We start from the raw sequence: 6,159 nt of genomic DNA, 5'->3' as shown, positions 1-6,159 counted from the left end.
TTATCCAGCTTTCTTTTCTAAGCCTACGGACCAAACACAGCTGGGCTAGGAGTGAGAAGGACTGGAACAAGGCTCCTCATTTTGAGTTGGGGGAGAGTAAGTGATCCTGAGAACAATGTCCTAATAGGTCATAAAGAACAGATGGGTTTAGCAGAGGGAAGAAAACAGAGAAAGGACTGATGGGCAGAGGGATTGAGCAGGAAGATAGTCTATGTGAATATCTGAGACATAAGACCTGCTGCCTATAGCTGACTTTTATGGGCTCCCTACAGTATTGTATTAATAAGTGGATGGAATAGTCCTTCTGCTCTCAGTCTTTCTCCACTATTGGGGATTAGTGCCTGTGCTAACTTCAGCACTGTTTTAGCACTTATCTCCAAATATGGCCAATCTCCCTAACTGGCACTTGTCCATATCCATCCGTGACAGCTAGATATGTTCTTAGTTTCCCACTTTAGAGGACTGTTGCCTATCCTGACTCAAGCTTGACTCTTAATTCCTCTGAACTCCTTTTTCTGGGCCTCAGTTCTAGTATTCCTCACATCATAGCAAATTGTCCTGATTATAGATCCAGAAATAAATGTTTTTTATTTCAAAGATTAATTTTTAAAAACATGTTAAGAAAACAATAAAAGCAATAATACATAAACAAAAATAGTATTATAGTACAGTAATCCAGTAGGATCTCACTATATTTTTTGTTTGTTTTTTATTATTATTATTATTTCACCATATTGTAGGGGTACAAAAGTTTAGGTTATGTATATTGCCCTTGCCCACCGCCCCCCACCCCCAGTCAGAGCTTCAAGCGTGTCCATCCCCTAGACAGTGCGCATCGCACTCATTATGTATGTATGCACCCATCCCCTCCCCCACCCACATCTGCCCAACATGCGATCAGTGTTATTCCTAAATGTGCTCTTAGGTGATGATCAGTGAAACTAATTTGATGGTGAGTATGTGTGGTGCTTATTTTTCCATTCTTGGGATACTTCACTTAGTAGAATGGGTTCCAACTCTATCTAGGAAAATACAAGAGGTGCTATATCACCATTGTTTCTTATAGCTGAGTAGTACTCTATGGTATACATATACCACATTTTATTAATCCACTCATGTATTGATGGGCACTTGGGTTGTTTCCACATCTTTGCAATTGTGAATTGTGCTGCTATAAACATTCGGGTGCAGATGTCTTTGTTATAGAATGTCTTTTGTTCTTTTGGGTAGATGCCCAATAATGGGATTGCTGGATCAAATGGTAGATCTACTTGTATCTGTTTAAGGTATCTCCATATTGCTTTCCACAGAGGTTGGTGCAGTTACTTTGGAAAATGGTTTAGGAGTTCCTCAAAATGTTAAATATATATATGTATGTATGTATGTTTAGTAGAGACAGTCTCACTCTTGCTCGGGCTGGTCTCGAACTCCTGACCTCAAGTGATCCTCCCACCTCTGCCTCGCAGAGTGCTAGGATTACAGGCATGAGCCATTGCACCCACCCTAAATGTATTATAGAATTACCATATGACCCAGAAATTTTACTCCTGAATATATACCCAAGAGAATTCAAAACATAATGTCCACACAAAAACTTCTAAATCAATGTTTGTAGCAGTATGATTTATAATAGCCAAAACGTGAAAATAATCCAAAGGTCTGTTAACTGATGAATGTATAAACAAAATGTGGTATATCCATGCAAGAATATATCCATAAGAAGGAATGAAATATTGATGGATGTTACATTGTAAATGAACCTTCAAACCATCATGCCAAGGGAAAGAAGCCAATCACAGAAGGCCACATACTGTATGATTCCACCTTATGAAATGTCCAGAATGGGCAAATACATAGAATCAGAAAGTAGATTCAAGGTTGCCAAAGCTTGGGGAAGGAGGAAATGGGGAGTGACTGCTAGTGGGTATGGGGTTTCTTTCTGGAGTTAAAAAAATGTTTTAGGCCGGGCGCGGTGGCTCACGCCTGTAATCCTAGCACTCTGGGAGGCCGAGGTGGGCGGATCGTTTGAGCTCAGGAGTTCGAGACCAGCCTGAGCAAGAGCGAGACCCCACCTCTACTAAAAATAGAAAGAAATTATATGGACAGCTAAAAATATATATAGAAAAAATTAGCCGGGCATGGTGGCGCATGCCTGTAGTCCCAACTACTCGGGAGGCTGAGACAGGAGGATCGCTTGAGCTCAGGAGTTTGAGGTTGCTGTGAGCTAGGCTGACGCCACGGCACTCACTCTAGCCTGGGCAACAGAGTGAGACTCTGTCTCAAAAAAAAAAAAAAATGTTTTAAAATTGATTGTGGTGACGGTTGTACAACTTCATGAATATACCAAATATTTAGACTTTAAAGGGTGAATTTTATGATATGTGAATTATCTCTCAGTAAATTTTTTATTTAAAATAAAAAGTAGACATTACAATATTGACCTTTCACAATATTTGTTATTAGCAAAACTGTTAATTTCTTCTAACTGGGTATCCTAAGAACATGGACGTTCTTCGCTGACATGTCTTGAATGGCCCCTGACAGTAGCCCCGTAACTGGGCAGCCTACTTCCAATCTTGCCCTTCTCTAATCCATTTCCAATATAGCAACCAGATTGATATTCTCAACACATATATCAAATCATGTTACTCCCTTACATAACACCCTCAAAGTTTTCCTGTATCACCTGAAATAAATCCCAATGTTTTAATATGGCTTTGATGGCCCCATGTGACTTGGCCCTGCCTACTTCTCCGTCCTTAAGGCACACTCTTCCCCTCTTCTCACTATATACCAGACATATGGACTTTCTGGCAGTTCCTCTACCACTAACACCCAAGTTCATTTCTGGCTCAGGGCCTTTTCCTGGGACTCTTTCTGTGACTGGTTCATTCTCCTCAAATCTCAGCTCAAAATCGCCTCCTCAGAGATGTCTTTCCTGAGCACTTTCTTCACCACGCAGCCCTTCATTTCTCACTACCATTTCATGCTCTTTCCTTCACAGCACTTAGTACAATCTGAAGCTATTTATTTATTAATACTATGTAAGTATAGTAAAATCTTTTGAAGTGTTCATTTCTGTGCTTTTCTTTCCTTCATTTTCTTGTAAGTGATTTCCCCCCTTCCCCCCCAGCGAGTCAAGAAACATCCACATTGCCTGACAGAAGCAGAATTTTTATCAGGAAAAGCCCTAAAGAAGGGGGAATGGGGCAGAGTTTACTCTGTAACAGTGGGCTTAAAAAGAACTACCCCTCATGGCTGCACAACTCAGTTACTAAACTAAAAACCACTGGATTGTACACTATAAGTGGATCAGTTGTATAGTATGTGAATTATCTCAATATAGCTATTATAAGGAGAGAGGGAGATCACTGCACCCTCGTAAAAGGTGGCTGGCACCAAAAGGGCATCACCTGGACCATTGGGAGTTGAGGAGGAGGACATTTGGCAAGATAGGGGAGGACTGTAGCAGGGGTCAGCACTGGAAGAACTCTCCAGCGCTTTCAGAGACCAGTGCCAGCGAGCCACATGGGCACTGCCTGCAGACCATTGATTGCCATTCAGTGGTGCACAACATGAGGTCATGTGAAGTCAAGTCACAACCTAGCTGTGTGTCTGGTCATTGAGGGGTGTGGTCCTTCCATTGACAGCTACCTGCACATACTGTGGCTCTATTTTTTTTTTTTTAAGCGTTGGGAGCCTCCCCCACCAACCACCCACCCCCTAAGCCCCAGCTATGGCTCTTGACTAAAAGAATGTAAGCCTGTGTCCTGAGTCTTGAACCACCTTGTCCATATAAACAGCTGCCCCTTTTTAGTTTTCCAGGGTATAGGCCAGGGTGACTTTGACATCCAGAGGGGCAATGATGGCATAGAAGGGAAAGTGTTAGCACTGATACTTCGGAGGGACTGTGCAGAGGTGAAACCACCACTTCCCCTTGTGTAATCTCTCTGCGGGTTGGAATCTGGTCTTATTCACTGGTTCCCACAACAATCTGGCACGTAGAAGATACTCAATATTTACAAGTGGGCCCAACACAGTGGCTCACACCTGTAATCTCAGCATTTTAGGAGGCTGAGGCCGGAGGATTGCTTGAGCCCCGGAGTTCTAGGCTGCAGCGAGCTATGATCTGGCCACTGCACTCCAGCCTGGGTGACAGAACAAGACCCTTTCTCTAAAAAAAAAAAAAAAAACACAAAACACACCACAAGTGAATGAATGAATCAAGTAACTGCATGTTTACCAGCAAATGACACCTCATACCCTCTCCCCAGTTGTCCCCAGTCAGAGTTGCACATAAGTTACCACTTCCAACAGCTATAGTTGCCAGAAAACCACATGTCCCCCACAAGAACATGGGCCTGGCATGAGCTTCCAGCTTTTGCTTCCAGCTAAGGTTAACCTTCCCTTTAGTTGTGTTCTTCCTTTCACATATCAACCTTCGTGGTAATTGTGACCAGGTTGAACAAAGAGCTTTAAAAAGAAGGCCTATGCCTATCCTGAGTTAGAAGTGAGAGCATGAGAGGCCATTTCAAGATCTTCGTCCCACTTTTTCATCAATTTGATGATCACAAAATACAGTGCCTCTTGTGAAATGAAATCATCAATAAGACCAGCCTCTGTTTTGATGACTATTTGCATATTCTTTACCAGTTCCTTTCTGACAGCTATCAGTGCATTTATTTATTTATGCCTCTCCTTTATCCACAAAGCATTTAAAGTGTCTTACAAAATTACATACAGCTAGATGAAATGAGATATAAAATAAATAAATGAAGAAATCAGGGCAGCTGGTAAAGAAAATAAAGCCAAAAGTGAATTTAGTACTTTAGATAAGAAGCCATGCTGTTTGCCTTTTGCCTAAAGTGAACCACAAAGTTGGTTCTGCTTTTCATTGGACAAATATTTATTGATCATTTATTGTGTGTCAGTTATAGGAACAGGAGCTGAATATACAGTGGATTCTTACTATTCATGGATTTTATATTTGTGAATTCACTTACTTTCTAAAGTTTATTTGTAACCCAAAAATCAAATACTTGGGACACTTTCGCAGTCTTTCTTGGACATGGACAGAGAAGCAAAAAATTTGAATCACCGAACATTCATATTCCCAGCTGAAGTTGAACATCTTAACATCATCACAAGTAATTTGACTATGTAGGGAAAGTATGTCAGCAAATGCTAACACATACTAATACTGGCGTCTGAAATGTCACCTGCCTCACAGGCTTTCTACATGTTAGGAAATATGAGGCACATATTTCATAAATGGGATATTTGCAATCAAAGCCAGGATTTATGACAGCATCTTCATTCTAATATTAGAAGTGAGTTTATCAGTGTGTTGTAGTGGGGCCTTTTACTATAGTCATGGTCTAGAAAATTGGCATAACAAATTAAGGAAATGTAATACTGTATAATATTTAAAGGAGTATAGTCTAGTTTTAGATGTTCACTATTTTAAATAAAAGATTCACTGGAGGCATATTACATTCAATAAATTTCATATAATAATGAGGAATCATAAAACTATTAGAACCTATGACCTCTGAAGGTAAAAAATTAAAAACAACAAATGTTCAATACCATGGTACTGCTTAAATAATAATATATCCATATGATAGAATAGGGTGTGTAACTATTAAAAATAATGTTTCAGAAGAAAATGAGATCAGAAAATATTAAATGGGGAAAAAAGGCAGATCACAAAAATGTGAATATAGTGTCATCACAGGTTTTTTTAATGGTAGTGAAATATACATAACAAAATTTACCATTTTAACCATTTTTAAGTTCACAGTCCTGTGGCATTAAGTACATTCACATTGTTGTACAACTATCACCACCACCCCTCTCTAGAACTTTTTCGTCTTGGTGCCATCACAGTTGTGTGTGTGTGTGTGTGTGTGTGTGTGTTTCTTGGATTTTGAAAGTGCAGGTGATTTCCATTTTCTGCCTTACACTTTTAAATATTTTTCAAACTCTACAAATAATCATGTGGTAGACAAAATAATATTGCTCCATTCCACCCCAGATGCCCACTCTCTAGTCCACAGAATCTGTGAATATGTTAGATTTCAAGACAAAGGAGAATTAAGGTTGCAAATGGATGAAGGTTGCTAATCAGATGACTTTGGAAGATTATCCTGGATTATC

This window comes from Eulemur rufifrons, chromosome 7 (assembly GCF_041146395.1).
Source record: "Eulemur rufifrons isolate Redbay chromosome 7, OSU_ERuf_1, whole genome shotgun sequence".
Lineage (NCBI taxonomy): Eukaryota > Metazoa > Chordata > Mammalia > Primates > Lemuridae > Eulemur > Eulemur rufifrons.
Note: the sequence above shows the minus strand (reverse complement) of the source record.